Genomic DNA, 19,240 nt, shown 5'->3' on the forward strand with positions numbered 1-19,240 from the left:
TTTTATGAGAAAATCATCGTGGCCTCAGAGAAATAGGTGGGAAGACGACAAAGGAAGACTGATTAGTGACATTCCTAGTCTGGATTCCTGGAAGCAAAAAGTGGAGCCTTACTCAGCCAGCTTTTTTCATACCTTAACATCCTGGCTTGCAAAGAGAAGTTGGGAAAGAAATGATCACACACACAGGAGTGCCTAGGTAGAGAAATGTTATCTGGGATACTCCTTTCCCCTCCCCCAGTCCCCATTCCTCCACTCCTCCACAGTTTTCTTGACAGAAGAAAAGCAAAACAAAACAAAACACCAAAAAACCCCACAAAATAATTTATCTTTTAAGTTGTGCCACCTAAGAATAAAGTCAAGGGGGCATTGGATTTCAGCCTGGAAGGGGAATGTGCAATTTGCCTTCATTAAAATGCAGGAGGCTGTAGGCATGGGGAGTAAGGGACAAAGAGACTGTCATTAGTGTTAAATCTCTTGTTTTTGTGGCATTAAATGCCAGAAGGTGCACAGGGAACTTAGAGAAGCCAGGGAGTAGCTAGTCCCCACCCTGGTGACCTGGCTACTTTTTATTGTTCACTGACACATACCAAGGGTGACTGGATAGCCAGGAGTAACAGCTAGAGGGGAAAACAACTCCAGAGATGCTTAAATCCATCAAGGGAACAACTTTCTTTTGGACTTCAACTAGGGCAGGGTTTGAAGTGAATAAGTGCCCTCATGGTTGGTCTGGGAAAAAAGGAGCTACCTGATCTCCCTCAGAAAAATATGAATAAAATCAATTGAGTGACAGAGCCTTTCTATAACTACATATATAGGAAAGAGAGCTGCCACCAGTTCTTTGGACCTGAGGATACTAGGAATGAGAGAGCATATAAAATCATGCCTTTTGATTCTTTTGTAAAAATTGTTTCTTCCATTAAGACCCCTGAAATTTGGTGAAGGCCAAATGTGGAATTCACATATCTGACTTAACAGGACCACTTTCGCTCAGGCTGTGTTGATAAATATCCTCTTTTGAAAGATTTTTATTAGACTCTTAACTGTCAAACACTTAAACTTTGGACTTAAATTAGCACAAGAATACTGTTCACACCTCCAGTTTGAAGATGCTGTGTGAACGATCTGGGTTACATGGTGAAAAATGTCAAAAAACTTAACTGAAAACTTGTTTGCCAAACTCTGAACTAAATGCACAGATATTCTGTTAAACCGTGAGCAGAACCAAAGTTTTTTGTTTCTTTTTTTTTTTTTAAACCTTATGGTGGATCTGTTCAAGTCAAAATTGAATCTTTATATTGTTCTCTTAAAGAAATATTTTTGAGAACGAACCTAAACCCAAGTGTGTTTTATTCACATTGGGTCCTTTAGCAATAGTGTTTCTGAGGTTGCCTCGTTGCACAAAGCTTTCCTAACTTAGTATTTTGTCTGCTCTGACTTTAAAATTCTACCGTGCACCAGGAAGAATGTAGTAGTTAGCTTCCCTGTCACCTAAATTCTTTACAAAGATTATCTCAGACCCAAGGCTGATTTCACAGATATGCATTTTACAAGTGTATGGGTGTGCTTAGAATATGTTTGCAAATGCATGCAAATTGACTGACAGAGCAAAGGTCATCCCCAAATTAAAACAAAACAAAAAAAAATTAAGGCACTATTATCAACATGAGGCTTCCTGTTCACTCGTCATGTTATGCGCTGACCTTCCAGGGACGTGGCAGTTTTGTGGCAAGGCCAAGGCTGAATTGGACCCATTATGCAGATACTGCAGGATATGCATAATTACAAACATAAAAAAAATTTGATTTCCGGAACATTTGTCCCACAGCCCAAGCAAAACACTAGTATTCGCTTGTCCTTCAAATGTCTTCCCTCACAACTTGGACTGAGGCCTTCCCATTGTGTCTGGGGAAGCTAATTATTTGCGACCAGAGAAAGAGCCACTTGTTTGGGGGAGGACCAGAGATGCCGTCAGCCATTTAAGAGGGAGGCAGGGGTGACAGCTGAGAGACTTAATGCTGACGAAGACTAGGCCATTGGTTAATTTCTGTTATGTTTTTCATTCTGGCTACTGGGGGCGGGTGGGTGAGTGGTGGATGGGGGTGGGATAAGATCCCAGCCATTTGGTGAATACAGAGACCAGACGCCCTGCATTTGACATGCATATATATTTCTCTCCTCAACAGAGGAGGTCTTATTTTCTTTTAATACCTTAAATTATTCTTCTCTGCCTTTAAATGTAATTAATGACCTTTCTGGAATCCATCTCAGACCATGATGCACTCAGGAATGAATTTAACAGAGCCCTTCTTCCTCAGGGGTCTGCCACCTCTCTGCCCCTCTCCACTGAGCTCCACTCTGCTCCAACTGTCACCTCTCCTGCTGTTCCCCAAAGTGCATTTCTGCTCTTACTGTCCCCTCAGCCTTTAAAGCTCTTCCCCTACATTTTCACTCAGAGCTCTGCTCAGCATCACCTCCGTTCACCAACTCCCTGCTTTTTCTTTTTTTTAGATAGATAGATAAATATTTTTAAAAAATAAAATAAAAATGAACTTGCATCCCTTCTGGGTGGGAAGTGTCCCTTTTTGATGGAACAGGGAGTTTCTCTGTGTTCTGGGTGAGACTGGATGCTCTGGGAGCAGTGTTTTGGGGGGTCCCTCCTCAGACAACGTTCAGGGCCCAGCTGCCCTTGGGGAGGGGGTAGCTGAGCTATCGAAAACCCCCCACTCACCCCATTTTCAACTGGAGCTGTTCCAGCCATGCTTGTTTCACATGTTGGACGTCTTAAATGATTTCGTTTGAAGAAAGAAATATTTGGGGTTTAAAAAAAAGGGAGAGAGAGAGCTGGAAAGCCACTCACCTGAGGAAGAAGCACTAGGCTAGGAATCAGGAAGCCTGGTTTCTCTGCTTTTTCTGGCTTTATGTGTCTCTACAGCCCATGTCTCTACCTGAAATTAGGTTGTATGCTTATATGTTTACTGTCTCTCTTCCCCACTAGAGGAAAGGGACTTTGTCTCTCTCACTTACTCTTTATCCCAGAGTACGGTGCATGGACCTTAGTAGGCGCTCACTTTGATTTATTGGATTAATGAATGAAAAGGTGAAAGATGTACATGAAATCTAAAGCAGAAACATTATTGTTTATGTGGGCAGTGAGCGGCTAGTAGAACTTGAAGGATGGTTTCCTCAGTGAAGTGAATTTTTTTTTTTTTTAATAAGCAAACTATAACAGCCTCTTCTCCATCATGCCATTCTCTTATCAGCTGGTTGTTATCATCAGTTTTTGATTTTCCACTGTTATGCACATAGTGTATGTATAAACATACCACATACATACACGTAGATACACCCATACACAGACATACACATGTAACATGTACTCATACACATGCATTTACATATATGCACATATAACATGTACACTTACATATATACACATACAACATATACGCCTAACATAACATATACGTATTTTATTAAAACTCCAGAATTCTCCTCTTCCAGAGAATATGCTAGCTCACCCAGGGAGCCGTGTGGCCTATCTCACCCTCACCCTCAGTGTGGGACACAAAACACAATAAGCTGCCCAAGCATGCATTAATTAACTGGTTCATTCATGCAAAGAATATTTAGGTGCTGGGAATGCAATTATGAGAAAGTTGGACACCGTCCCTGTTCTCCCCAAGCTGAAGTTAATCCAGCGGTCAGGCAATCTGTTACCCATGAAGCCTTCTGGCGTGAGCAGGCGCTCTTCTGAGCCAGTCCTGGGGCAGCTGCTTTGTATTGCCAGCTATGAAATAGCGTGAAAGACACAAATGAAGAGTCGAATTAGATCTATTTTGTATTCATGGATGGGCATGTTTACGGCATTGGAAAAATCACTTAGCCCTAGTGAGTAAACATCCAAGTATAAATAAAGGACATGACATCAAAATGTATATAAGTATTTGAAGTTTTAGTCTACCCAGGATTCCAAAGTATAAAAAGAGAGAACAGTATTTGCTGTATTGTTTCAGCTGACAACTTGTAAGTTTATTATTTATTCAATCAATGGCGCTTTGAGCCCCCACTATTTACCAGTCACTGTTCAAGGCACCGGGGATACAGTGGGATATTCTTGCCTCATGGAGCATCCATTCTGCTGGGGAAGCCACACCAGAAACACGATCACGAAGTAGATGCAATGTAAGTGTGTTAGATAATGTAAGTGGGAAGAAGAGAACAATGAGGCAAAGGGAATAGCGTGAGGGAGGATGTGAAATTTTACAGAAGGTCAGGGCATGACTCTCTGAGCAGTAACTTTTGAGCAAAGACTTGAGGGGAGTGAGGAGTGAGCCTTGCAGAAATCAGGGAAGGAGCCTTCTAGGAGGAAGGAACAGCAAGTGACGGGACTCTGGGAAGGTGGCCGTGTTCGTGGGATGTGATTGGAGTGGAGTGAATTAGGGAGAAGTTCGAGAAGAAGATGAGACAGAGAAGTTGAGGGGTCTCAGACCACGTAGGTCCTTGAAAACACAATGAGGACATTCTCACCTTTACTGTGGGTGAGATGGGAAGCTGTGGGAGGGTGTTGAGCCAGAGGTGTGGTGTGATCCCACTAGGCTTGCACAGATAATTCTATTAAGACTGTGTGGCTGCTATGTTGAGAGCGGACTGAGAGGACAGAAAACCAGGGGACAGCCACTGTGATGATCCAGGAGAGGATAGTATCTTGGACCAGGGTGGTAGCTTGAAGATGGTGGGAAGTGATTGGATTCCAGGTATATTTTGAAGGTAGGACTAACAGAAGCTGGGATGGACCAAATGTAAGAAGAATCAAGGTTTCATTCTGAACATCTGAAAGGGTGAAGGAGCTGGTGTGGAAGGGATAGTAGGAACTTAGTTTCTGACTTGTAAAGTTAGAGATCTACGTCAAGATTTCAAGTAGATTTGGACATAAGTTTATGTCTGGAAGTAATAACGACCACTTAACCCTTTTTGAGTACTTCCTTTGTGCCAAGCATTTTTCCAAGTGCTCTGTCAGTATTAGCCTAATCCCTTTATGAGACGGGCACTGTTTTCAGCTCCATTTTACAGCTGAAAACACAGAAGAACAGATGTATTAAGTAACTTGTCCCAGGCTACAGGGCTGAATGTGAACCAGGCAGTCTGGATCCAGAGTCCTTGTGCACAACCTCATAGGAAAGGAGAGAAGGCAGATTTCTGTCTGTTTTTCACTTTATTCCTTGAGGGGTGGATGTGGCTCTGAAGCATCGTGATGATAGCAGCCTGCTGTTCCGCCGGCCAGGCTGTCGGAGGTCTGGTCCCTGGGAGAAGAGTCAGCTCCAGACCCAGTACTTTCTCTCACCGTTCAACTGATCTTGTGGCCTGAGGATAGTCAATTCAGAACCTAAGTAAAATGATTTATCCAGGATTTCTAAGCTGATAAATAAAGTGTATGAGACCAAATGAGAACAGTTTGTAGGATGTAGGGACTTTGCCTCTCCCAGCTGCATTATTCTTAGTTTCTCTTTCAAGGGAAACTTTGGAGTTTTATCTAAGAAATGTAAAGAGCTAATGTGAAAATACAAATAGTTAAAATAGCTTCCTTTCTTGAATAATTAGTCTTTTGATATGTGGTCTTAATAAGCTTTATTATCTACCAAATAAACACAAAGGAACATATTTAAAATGTGTATTAAATTAAAAGGACGACAGTACAACCCACCACCCAGTTTAATATATAGAACACTGTCGTCACCCAGAAGCTGCATATTTCCCTGCTGATCATGACATCCTTTTTCCAGACATCCTCTTCCCTCCCTCCTCTGTCACCCACTTCCTGGTTTTGTGATAACTGCTTTACTTCTTTTTGAAAAAATATTTATTTATTTGGTTGCACCTGGTCTTAGTTGCAGCAAGCAGGCTCCTTAGTTGTGGCATGCAAACTCTTAGTTGCAGCATGCATGTGGGATCTAGTTCCCTCACCAGGGATTGAACTGGGGCTCCCTGTATTGGGAGTGAGGAATCTTAACCACTGTGCCACCAGGGAAGTCCCTGCTTTACTTTTCTTAACAGCTTTCCTACCTACATATGCATCGAGAATGACATAAGTGAATTCCCTGTTTTTGAACCTTATGTAAGTGGAGTAATACTGCATGTATTATTCTGTGGCTTGCTCCTTTTACACAACATTATTTGTGAGATTTTTCCATGTTATTACCTGTAGGTATAGTTCCTTTAGTGTTTATTGCAATGTATTCCTTCTTAGTAATATTCCACAATTCATTTACCCATTCTATGAGCGATGGATATTAAAGTTATTTCTACTTTTCCGCAATTAAGAACGTGCTTCTGGGCTTCCCTGGTGGCGCAGTGGTTGAGAGTCCACCTGCCGATGCAGGGGACACGGGTTCGTGCCCCGGTCCGGGAAGATCCCACATGCCGTGGAGCGGCTGGGCCCGTGAGCCATGGCTGCTGAGCCTGCGCGTCCAGAGCCTGTGCTCCGCAACTGGAGAGGCCACAACAGTGAGAGGCCCGCGTACTGCAAAAAACAAAAAACAAAAAAAAACGAACATGCTTCTATGAGCATACTTTTTGTCTTTTCTATGAGCATTCCTATCCTGGTGAACAAGTGCAAGTGATTCTCTTGTATAAAAAAAAGTTGGAGGGGAATTGCTATGCTGCAGAGTGTGTTTATTTTCCACTTTCTCAGATAACTTTAACATCAACTCTTTTACTACAGTGGTTCCAGTTTACTCTTCTACCAGCCACATATGAAAGATGCTGCGGCTCCACTTCCCCGCCTGCACTGGGATAGTCACGTTGCACTATTTTTGTCACAGGGAGCCAGGGAGAGAGGGAAGGGGGAAGAGTAATGGTATCTCATGTGGTTTTAATCTGCATTTCCTAGATTACTAATGAGGTTGAGTTTCTTTTTTTTTCCTTTTCTTTACTTTTTTTTTCATTTAGATTTTTTCTTTCATAAAATGCCTAGTGGCATATTTTTTTGTTGAGGGTATTTTCCTTTTTCTTGCTGATTTCTAGGAGTTCCTTGTGGATATGATGTGTGGCAGATATTATCTCCTACCGTGTGGGTGGTCTTTTGACTCTTTGTGGTGCCTTTTAGTGAAAAGTTCTTAATTTTAATTATATGAAATTTGTTTATTTTTCTTGTATGCTTGGTACTTTCTTTGTCTTGGTAAAGGAAATCTTTCCCTACCCCAGAGTCATGACCATATTAAGCTATATGCCTTCTAAAATGCATCTTATGTAGCCTTTCACACTTTGACAGTCAGTCCACTTAGAACTGATTTTTCTGTATGGTGTGAAGTAGGAGTCTAATTTCATTTTTTTCCATATAGTAGTATTTTCCCAATATTATTTCTGTTGTTTTATTTATTTTAATATATATTTACAAATATATTTATATTATTAAACATTTGATTTCATTCATATCTAAATAGTGTATTCTGCTTAATATGAGGAAAAAACCATGCTAGGATTGTGATTGAGAGGCAAAACTCTATAATCCAATTTAGGGAGAATTAACATCTTTACCTCATTAATTCTTTCAGTCCCTAAATATAGTATATCTCTCCATCTAACAAGGTCTTCCCTATGGTCTGTTAATACACTTTACAAATATCTCCTCTGGGGCCTTGCCTATCTTCTGTTAAATTTATTACTATATATGCTTCATTTTTTTTGTTGTTGTTATAGATGCTCTCTTGTTTTCTTGCTGGTTAAAGACTTTTAAAACTTTTAATACTTTTGCTTTGCAAAAGACCCTGTTAAGAAAATAAGGAGGCACTCATGTATGCTGGTGGGAATGTAAAATGGTGCTGGTGGGAATGTAAAATGGTACAACTTTGGAAAACAGTTTGGTAGGTTCTTATAAAACTAAACATGCAATTACCATGTAACTCAGCAGTTGTACTCTTGGGCATTTATCCCAGTGAAATGGAAACTTATGTTCATACAAAAACCTGTACATGAATGTTCATAGACCTTTATTTATAATAGCCAAGAACTGGAAACAGCCCAGATGTCCTTTAGCAGGTGAATGGTGAAACTAACTGTAGTACATCCATACTATGGAATACTGCTCAGCAGTTAAAAGGAATGAAGTATTGATATGTTCAGCAACGTCAGTGAATGTCAAAGGCGTTATGCTGTGTGATAAAAGCCAATTGTAACAGGTTACGTACTGCATGATTCCATTTATAAAGCATTCTCGAAATGACAAAATTATAGAAATGAAAAACAAATTAGTGGTTGCCAGGGGTTTAGGAACAGGGCATGAGGGGAAGAGGTGGGATTGAATATAAAAGGGCAACAGGCAGGATCCTTGTGGTGGTGGAGCTGTTGTGTATCTTGACTGTAGTGTGGATACATAAACCTACATGTTGATAACATTACATAGAAATAAATACAACACAGACACGTACCATGTGTAAAACTGGGGAATAGGAATAAGACTGGTAATCTTATTTTCTCTTTGCTAGCTCTTAAGATCTTCTGTATGTCTTTGGTCTTGCTGTCGAAAACTCAGCCTCTGTGCACCAGTGCCAAATCGAATTTCGGAAACAGAGTTTGGGGTGAAGTAGAAAAGAATAGCTTTATTGCTTTTCCAGGCAAAGGGGGACACAGTGGGCTTGTGCCCCTCAAAAACTGTGTGTCCCAACCTGGGGGGATTTGGTGACGACTTACAGCAATGATTCAAGGGCAGGGCTGCTGATAAGGATCAGGGTGTGCGCAGGGCCTGCACCCCTTTAATCTGGTCTCAGGTGGTCTCTTGAAGAGTTTCTCTGGTTCCTTTAATTGGAAATGAAGAATGCTAAGTCTTCCATTTGTTGGGGGGTTTAGTTCTGTAAAGAGCTCAAAGATATGTTTATGTGTATCCCTGCCCCAAGGCTGCACTACTGTTTCTGGACTGTTCCTCCCTTGTCTCTGCAACCCCTCCCTTCCCTGATTAGCAACCATTCGAATCTGCCCTGCGGAACTCAGGGAAGGTCATGGAGGCTGGAATCTATTCCCTACAAACAGGAAATGGGGGACACTGAAAGGCTTCTGTGCCCAGGAGCCCCATAGGGTCCTGCTTGGTTTCAGTCTTATATAGTTATTTTTTTGTTTTTTTTGTTTTTGCGGTTCGCGGGCCTCTCACTGTTGTGGCCTCTCCCATTGCGGAGCGCAGGCTCCAGAAGCGCAGGCTCCGGATGCGCAGGCTCAGCGGCCATGGCTCCGCGGCATGTGGGATCTTCCCGGACCGGGGCACAAACCCGTGTCCCCTGCATCGGCAGGCGGACTCTCAACCACTGCGCCACCAGGGAAGCCCCAGTCTTATATAGTTTTGATATCTACTTATGGAGTTATTTTTGGTTACCCTCCTTGAGATACTTTGTGATTTTTTAATCTGACAAATAAAATCTTTCATAAATTCTGGGAAATTCTCAGCCAGCATTTTTTCAGATATTGCCTTCATTCTCTCTCTCTCCTCTTTAGGAACTCAGATTAGATGTCTGTGGGACCTTCTCACTCTACCCTCTTTCCACTATCAAAGTGGAAATACTTCCACCAGGTTCTCAGACTGGAAGTTTTTCTGGCCACACAAGTAGTTTTAGCTGCAAACCCCTATATGGGACAGCTTGTGGTTATAAAATCTCAGATTTTTTTCCCCCCTCTATCTTGCACCCTTAGCATGGGGTTACTAGTGGGGGTTATTCCTAATTTACCCTTTAACTGAGCCCTTTGAGAATTCTAGCTTTAGGCGCCAGATCTTCTGTTAGATTTTCCATCTTGGTTAAGTCCTAGGTTTTTTTCCCTTTGCCTTGTCAGGGAGGAAGAAATTTTCCTCTACCCTTCTAGGTTCTTCAGACTGGTCTAAGAATTAAATTAACATGAGACAGATTAACGGGAGAAAATCAAACGATTTTGATTAATGACACGTATACATGGGAGAGACCCAGAAAAACTGAGTAACTCGTCTTAATGGCTGAAGCCCTCATCTTATATACCATCCTTAGCTAAAGACGAAAGAGGATGTTGAGGGTGGTGAGAGTCTTTGGTGGGAGATGACCAGGAAAAGCAGAGTAAACAAGGCTGATTATGATGCAGATTTAAGTCCAAACCTTCTCCACTGATAAGAGTTTCTGGAGATTTGGTCATCCTCCTCTTGGTATGAGGTACAGCATGAGGGACAAACCCTTACAAATAAGATTTCCCTTACAAATGGAAATTTTTTTTACAAAAGGGTAACTCTAACTTGGTTTTCAGAGTACTTCTCATGTCTGCTGTTTCTTAGAAAATGATCAGTTTAAGACAATTAATATGCCACAGAGACATATTTTAGGGTGGCAAATTCTGTTCCCCTACACCTTCTTCACAAGAGATTGAAAAAATTCAAACTTAGGAGTCTCCCTGGTGTGTACAAAATCCTCAGGGTATAAAAATCAGGCTGTGTGCTCTGCTTACCATTTCTGGGTTCCAGCTTTCACTCGGCCTCTGATAACTCTTTACTTTCTTGCTTACCCTGTAATGTATTGTAAATATTGTTGTTAACATTTTACCTAATATTTTACTTTTATTTCCATAATAGTTAAGTGTCTAATCCATGATACTGTAGGAAATGGCAATCCTGTGATAAGCTTTTACAAGTTCAGCTTTGGTTTTTTAAAAAATGGTTTATTATTATTATTATTGGCTGTGCTATGCAGCTTGCACAATCTTAGTTCCCCGACTAGGGATCAAAGCCAGGACCCAGTAGTGAAAGCACTGAGTCCTAACCACTGGACTCCCAGGGAATTCCCTTTGCTTTTGTTTTTTTTCTTGGTTGTTTCTTCTTTTTATTTTCAGTGTTTTGATTTTTTTCCCTATGTTTGTGTGGGAATTTTATTTTAACAGTCTGTATTTAATATAGAATATCTGTGTATAGACTGTTATGGACATAACCAACAAATCCTTACTGAGCGCCTACTTTACACCAGGCACTAGTCTAGAAATGGGGATTTGAAGGGGAGGAACAATAATTTTTCCTCTACCCTTCTAGGTTCTTAGCTGAGAAGCCCCTGTGATAAAAAATTAACAAGAGAAAAACAAGTTTTTTTTTTTAACGTCTTTATTGGAATATAATTGCTTTTCCATGGTGTGTTAGTTTCTGCTGCATAACAAAGTGAATCAGTTATACATATACATATATCCCCACATCTCCTCCGTCTTGCATCTCCCTCCCATCCTTCCTATCCCACCCCTCTAGATGGTCACAAAGCACCGAGCTGATCTCCCTGTGCTATGTGGCTGCTTCCCACTAGCTATCTGTTTTACATTTGGGAGTATATATATGTCCATGCCACTCTCTCACTTTCTCCCAGCTTACCTTTCCCACTCCCTGTGGCCTCAAGTCCATTCTCTACGTCTGCATCTTTATTCCTGTCCTGCCCCTATGTTCTTCAGAACCTTTTTTTTTTTAGATTCCATATGTATGTGTTAGCGTACAGTATTTGTTTTTCTCTGTCTGACTTACTTCACTCTGTATGACAGACTCTAGGTCCATCTACCTCACTACAAATAACTCAATTTTGTTTCTTTTTATGGCTGAGTAATATTCCATTGTATATATGTGCCACATCTTTATCCATTCATCTGTCGATGGACACTTAGGTTGCTTCCATGTCCTGGCTTTGTAAATAGTGCTGCAGTGAACATTGTGGTATATGACTTTTTTTGAATTATGGTCTTCTAAGGGTATATGCTCAGTAGTGTGATTGCTGGGTCATATGGTAGTTCTATTTTTAGTTTTTTAAGGAACCTCCATACTGTCCTCCATAGTGTCTGTGTCAATTTACATTCCCATCAACAGTGCAAGAGGGTTCCCTTTTCTCCACACCCTCACCAGCATTTATTTGTAGATTTTTTGACGATGGCCATTTTGACTGGTATGAGGTGATACCTCACTGTAATTTTGATTTGCATTTCTCTAATGATGAGTGGAGTTGAGCATCCTTTCACGTGTTTGTTGGCAATGTGTACATCTTCTTTGGAGAAATGTCTATTTAGCTCTTCTGCCCACTTTTCGATTGGGTTGTTTGTTTCTTTGATATTGAGCTGCATGAGCTGCTTGTAAATTTTGGAGAGTAATCCTTTGTCAGTTGCTTCAGTTGCAAATATTTTCTCCCATTCTGAGGGTTGTCTTTTCGTCTTCTTTATGTTTTCCTTTGCTGTGCAAAAACTTTAAGTTTCATAGGTCCCATTTGTTTATTTTTCTTTTTATTTCCATTTCTCTACAAGGTGGGTCAAAAAGGATCTTGCTGTGATTTATGTCATAGAGTGTTCTGCCTCTGTTTTCCTCTAAGAGTTTTATAGTGTCTGGCCTTAAATTTAGGTCTTTAATCCATTTTGAGTTTATTTTTGTGTGTGGTGTTAGGGAGTGTTCTAATTTCATTCTTTTACATGTAGCTGTCCAGTTTTTCCCAACACCACTTATTGAAGAGACTGTCTTTTCTCCATTGTATATCTTGCCTCCTTTATCAAAAATAAAGTGACCATATGTGTGTGGGTTTATCTCTGGGCTTTCTATCCTGTTCCATTGATCTATATTTCTGTTTTTGGGCCAGTACCATACTATCTTGATTACTGTAGCTTTGTAGTATAGTCTGAAGTCTGGGAGCCTGGTTCCTCCAGCTCCATTTTTCTTTCCCAAGATAGCTTTGGCTATTCGGGGTCTTTTGTGTTTCCATACAAATTGTGAAATTTTTTTGTTCTAGTTCTGTGAAAAGTGCCATTGGTAGTTTGATAGGGATTGTGTTGAATCTGTAGATTGCTTTGGGTAGAAGAGTCATTTTCACAGTGTTGATTCTTCCAATCCAAGAACATGGTATATGTCTCCATCTGTTTGTATCATCTTTAATTTCTTTCATCAGTGTCTTATAGTTTTCTGTATACAGGTCTTTTGTCTCCCTAGGTAGGTTTATTCCTAGGTATTTTATTCTTTTTGTTGCAGTGATAAGTGGGAGTGTTTCCTTAATTTCTCTTTCAGATTTTTCATCATTAGTTTATAGGAATGCAAGAGATTTCTGTGCATTAATTTTGTATCCTGCTACTTTACCAAATTCATTGATTAGCTCTAGTAATTTTCTGGTAGCATCTTTAGGGTTCTCTATGTATAGTATCATATCATCTGCAAAACAGTGACACGTTTTCCGATTTGGATTACTTTTATTTGTATTTCTTCTCTGATTGCTCTGGCTAAAACTTCCAAGTTATGTTGAATAATAGTGGTGAGAGTGGACAGCCTTGTCTTGTTCATGATCTTAGAGGAAATGGTTTCAGTTTTTCACCATTGAGAATGATGGTGGCTGTGGGTTTGTCATATATGGCTTTTATTATGTTGAGGTAAGTTCCCTCTATGCCTACTTTCTGGAGGGTTTTTATTATAAATGGATGTTGAATTTTGTCAAAAGCTTTTTCTGCATCTATTGAGATGATCATACGGTTTTTCTCCTTTGATTTGTTAATATGGTGTATCACATTGACTGGTTTGCATATGTTGAAGAATCCTTGCATTCCTGGGATAAACCCCACTTGATCATGGTGTATGATCCTTTTAATGTGCTGTTGGATTCTGTTTGCTAGTATTTTGTTGAGGATTTTTGCATCTATGTTCATCAGTGCTATCGGCCAGTAGTTTTCTTTGTGGCATCTTTGTCTGGTTTTGGTATCAGCGTGATGGTGGCCTTGTAGAATGAGTTTGGGAGTGTTCCTCCCTCTGTTATATTTTGGAAGAGTTTGAGAAGGATAGGTGTTAGCTCTTCTCTAAATGTTTGATAGAATTCGTCGTTGACGTCATCTGGTCCTGGGCTTTTGTTTGTTGGAAGATTTTTAATCACAGTCTCAATTTTAGTGCTTGTGATTGATCTGTTTATATTTTCTATTTCTTCCTGTTTCAGTCTTGGAAGGTTGTGCTTTTCTAAGAATTTGTCCATTTCTTCCAGGTTGTCCATTTTATTGGCATATAGTTGCTTGTAGTAATCTCTCGTGATCGTTTGTATTTCTGCAGTGTCAGTTGTTACTTCTCCTTTTTCATTTCTAATTCTACTGATTTGAATAGTCTCTCTTTTTTTCTTGATGAGTCTGGCTAATGGTTTATCAATTTTGTTTACCTTCTCAAAGAACCAGCTTTTAATTTTATTGATCTTTGCTACTGTTCCCTTCATTTCTTTCTGATCTGATCTTTATGATTTCTTTCCTTCTTCTAACTTTGGGGTTTTTTGTTCTTCTTTCTCTAATTGCTTTAGGTGTAAGGTTAGGTTGTTTATTTGAGATGTTTCTTGTTTCTTGAGGTAGGATTATATTGCTATAAACTTCCCTCTTAGAACTGCTTTTGCTGCATCCCATAGGTTTTGGGTCATCATATTTTCATTGTCATTTGTTTCTAGGTATTTTTTGATTTCCTCTTTGAATTCTTCAGTGATCTCTTGGTTATTTAGTAGTGTATTGTTTAGCCTCCATGTGTTTGTATTTTTTACAGATTTTTTTCCAGTAAATGATATCTAGTCTCTTAGCGTTGTGGTTGGAAAAGATACTTGATATGATTTCAGTTTTCTTAAGTTTACCAAGGCTTGATTTGTGACCCAAGATATGATCTATCCTGGAGAATGTTCCATGAGCACTTGAGAAGAAAGTGTATTCTGTTGATTTTGGATGGAATGTCCTGTTAATATCCATTAAGTCCATCTTGTTTAATGTATTATTTAAAGCTTGTGTTTCCTTATTTATTTTCATTTTGGATGATCTGTCCATTGGTGAAAGTGGGGTGTTAAAGTCCCCTAGTATGATTGTGTTACTGTTGATTTCCCCTTTTATGGCTATTAGAATTTGCCTTATGTATTGAGGTGCTCCTATGTTGGGTGCGTAAATATTTATAATTGTTCTATGTTCTTCTTGGGTTGATCCCTTGATCATTATGTAGTGTCCTTCTTTGTCTCTTGTAGTAGTCTTTATTTTAAAGTCTATTTTGGGGCTTCCCTGGTGGTGCAGTGGTTGAGTGTCCGCCTGCCGATGCAGGGGACACGGGTTCGTGCCCTGGTCCGGGAAGATCCCTCATGCCGCGCAGTGGCTGGGTCTGCGCATCCGGAGCCTGTGCTCCGCAACGGGAGAGGCCACAACAGTGAGAGGCCCGCGTACCGCAAAAACAAAAACAAAGTCTATTTTGTCTGATATGAGAATTGCTACTCCAGCTTTCTTTTGATTTCCGTTTGCATGCAATAACTTTTTCCATCCCCTCACTTTCAGTCTGTGTGTGTCCCTAGGTCTGAAGTGGGTCTCTTGTAGACAGCATATGTATGGGTCTTGTTTTTATATCCATTCAGCCAGTTTATGTCTTTTGGTTGGAGCATTTAAGCCAATGTAAGTAAATAGCTACATTTAAGGTAGCTTTTGATATGCATGTTCCTATTACCATTTTCTTAATTGTTTTGGGTTTGTTATTGTAGGTCTTTTCCTTCTCTTGTGTTTCCTACCTAGAGAAGTTCCTTTAGCATTTGCTGTAAAGCTGGCTTGGTGGTGCTGAATTCTCTTCGCTTTTGCTTGTCTGTAAAGGTTTTAATTTCTCTGTTGAATCTGAATGAGATCCTTGCTGGGTAGAGTAATTTTGGTTGTAAGTTTTCCCCTTTTATCACTTTAAATATGTCCTGCCACTCCCTTCTGGCTTGCACAGTTTCTGCTGGAAGATCAGCTGCTAACCTTATGGTGATTCCCTTGTATGTTGTTTGTTGTTTTTCCTTTGCTGCTTTTAATATTTTTTCTTTGTATTTTAATTTTTGATAGTTTGATTAATATGTGTGTTGGCCTGTTTCTCCTTGGATTTATCCTGTATGGGACTCTCTGTGCTTCCTGGACTTGATTGACTATTTATTTTACTGTATTAGGGAAGTTTTCAACTATAATCTCTTCAAATATTTTCTCAGTTCCTTTCTTTTTCTCTGCTGCTATAATTCAAATGTTGGTGCATTTAATGTTGTCCCAGAGGTCTCTGAGACTGTCCTCAATTCTTTTCATTGTTTATTCTGCTCTGTGGTAGTTATTTCCACTATTATATCTTCTAGGTCATTTATCCGTTATTCCCCTATTGATTCCTTCTAGAGAATTTTTAATTTCATTTATTGTGTTGTTCATCATTGTTTGTTTCCTCGTTAGTTCTTCTAGGTCCTTGTTAAACATTTCTTGTATTTTTTCCATTTTATATCCAAGATTTGGATCATCTTTACTATATTACTCTGAATTCTTTTTCAGTTAGACTGCCTATTTCCTCTTCATTTGTTAGGTCTGGTTTTTTTTTTTGTTTTTTTTTTTGTGGTACGCGGGCCTTTCACTGTTGTGGCTTCTTCCGTTGCAGAGCACAGGCTCCGGACGCGCAGGCTCAGTGGCCGTGGCTCACGGGGCCAGCCGCTCCGCGGCACGTGAGATCTTCCCGGACCGGGGCAGGAACCCATGTCTCCTGCATCGGCAGGTGGACTCTCGACCACTGTGCCACCAGGGAAGCCCCTGGTGGGTTTTTACCTTACTCCTTCCTCTGCTGTGTGTTTCTCTGTCTTCTCATTTTGCTTAACTTACTGTGTTTGGGGTCTCCTTTTCGCAGGCTGCAGGTTTGTAGTTCCCATTGTTTTTGGTGTCTGCCCCCAGTGGGTGAGGTTGGTTCAGTGGGTTGTGTAGGATTCCTGGTGGAGGGGACTCATGCCTGTGTTCTGGTGGATGAGGCTGGATCTTGTCTTTCTGGTGGGCAGGACCGCATCCATTGGTGTGTTTTGGGGTGTCTGTGACCTTATGATTTTAGGCAGCCTCTCTGCTAATGGGTGTGGTTGTGTTCCTGTCTTGCTAGTTGTTTGGCATAGGGTGTCCAGCACTGTAGCTTGCTGATCATTGAGTGAAGTTGGGTCTTAGCGTTGAGATGGAGATCTCTGGGAGAGCTTTCCCTGTTTGATATTATGTGAAACCAGGAGGTCTCTGGTGGACTACTGTCCTGAACTCGGCTGTCCCACTTCAGCGGCACAGGCCTGACACCCAGCTGGAGCACCAAGACCCTGTCTGCCACACTGCTGCCTGCAGTCCCAAGTCCCTGGGACGTAGCTCTGAGCAGCTCCCCAGAAGTTTAATAAACATGTATACTCCTATATACATAGGAGGTACCCAGAAAAAAAAAAGAATAACTCCCTGAAATGGCCCAAACCACCACCTTAAATACCAGCTAAAGACAAAAGAGGATGTTGGGGGAGGGAATAGGCCAGTTTCGGTAAGTTACCAGGTTACCCTGGTAAACAAGGGTAAGGTTGTTTTGCAGATTTAAGTCCAGGCCTTCTCTGCTGGTAAAGGGTCTCTAGAGATTTGGACCTCCTCCTATTCCTGGTACAGAGAGACAGCTTTACAGATGGAGAGTTCCCTTATAAATGTAAATGTCCCTTACAATAGGGTAACTTTCACTGACTTTTCAGAGCTTCTCCCTCATCAGCTGTTTCTAAAATATAATAAACCTAAAATAATCCTTATGCCAAAAAGGCATATTTTGGGGTAGCAAATCCTTCTGGCCTTCAGGGCAGAAGAGTGAACAATAATGAACCAAAATCCTTGCCCCCAAGGAGCTTGAATTCTAGCGAGGAAGACATGGGACATATAGGCTGTTAGAGATAACGTTAAGGAGAAATAAAGCAGAGAAGGGGACTTGCATCTTTGGAGAGAATAGCTTAGGAGAAGGTCACATTTTTACGGAAAATGGGGTGTGAGCCATAAGCATTCCAGATAGAGAAAAGATCTCTATGTTTTATAAATGCCTAAGAAAATAAAATGAAAATTCTCTGTAGTTTCATATTTACACCATGTCACAGATATTGCTATTTATTTATTCATTTTCCTCTTAAATCTCAGTATCTCTTCCTGTTTCTGAGCCCAACACCATAATTTGGATTCTCCAGCCAGGAGGCCTGACTGACTCTATGTTTTTGGACAAGCTACTTAACCTCTTTGAGTCTGTTACCCCCTGTGTAAAGGAAGACCACTGTCTAACTCTCAGGACCCATGGGCAAGATGAGATAACATTTGTACGAGTGTCTGACATTTCATGGGTACTCAATAATTGCTAGTTTCTTTCTTTTTTTTTAATTCTTCCTTCCCTGTCCACACTCTTTGCAGCACTTGTTTTCAGTACTTGTCAGTAAATTTGCGATCAGATTCTTATGCAACACGGTGGAGAAACCATGTGATAGGCAATTAACCAAAGACAAATTAGGAACATTAGGAAACTTGATTTTAAAAAAAGAAACTTTCCGAAGTGTTTTTTGCTAACTTCGGTGCTCAAGGTTACAGAGATAAAGCCAAGCCCTGTGCACTTCCCCCTTAAAGATATTTTTCATTGTATGCCAGGTCAGCAGTCCTAGTAGATCTGAATTTGTATATGTAAAAGTCTACAGATTCTCCAGTTACAGTCAAACTCAAGGCAAGCGGAGACATATCACATTCGTATGCAAATACATCTATATTCACATTCTTATCCCTTAATCCAATTTAGCTCTAATTTTGCAGTGCAAATCGGTAAGTTTTCTTGAGAGTGTTGGTGTGCCACTAAAAATGGAGGAAATGTAAGGGTAAGGGTGAAACTGCATGTAGTTTAGGTCTGAATGAAACCGAAACCTAGGTTTGGAAATAAAAGTAGAGCCTAGGGACTTCGCAGGTGGCACAGTGGTTAAGAATCCTCCTGCCAATGCAGGGGACACAGGTTTGAGCCCTGATCTGGGGAGATCCCACATGCTGCGGAGCAACTAAGCCTGTGTGCCACAACTACTGAGCCTGCGCGCCTATAGTCCGTGCTCCGCAAGAAGAGAAGCCACTGCAATGAGAAGCCCACGCACTGCAACAAAGAGTAGCCCCCGTTCGCCACAACTAGAGAAAGCCCATGGGCAGCAACAAAGACCCAATGCAGCCAAAAAAGAAAAAAAAAAGTAGAGCCTAAAATCACTCATATTCTTTGGTGAGCTTATCTTTGATTTGAGGGTCATTAGACCTTAATTGTAGTACTGGTTTTGACACTGACTCACTGGGGTCTCAGTCAATTAGTTTTCCCTGTCTATATCATGAGTGACACTTCCTTGCCTTGTACGGCTGTTGAGATTTCATAGTGCTTGTGTTGTTTTAGTGCTTGTCTGACTTTCATAACATCAAAGTCAGACAAGCACTAAAGATAAACAAAGTACAACTATTTATACTGTATGTTTTTGGTTTTCCG

The 19,240-nt window shown here is 40.6% G+C and overlaps 1 protein-coding gene across 2 annotated transcripts in view; it reads left to right on the top strand.

Moving 5' to 3' along the window:
- Window positions 1–19,240, top strand: part of STON2 (stonin 2) — a 139,298-nt gene that overhangs the window by 42,858 nt on the left and 77,200 nt on the right. The window lies entirely within an intron of this gene.

Source organism: Delphinus delphis, chromosome 2 (genome assembly GCF_949987515.2).
Source record: "Delphinus delphis chromosome 2, mDelDel1.2, whole genome shotgun sequence".
Taxonomy (NCBI): Eukaryota; Metazoa; Chordata; class Mammalia; order Artiodactyla; family Delphinidae; genus Delphinus; species Delphinus delphis.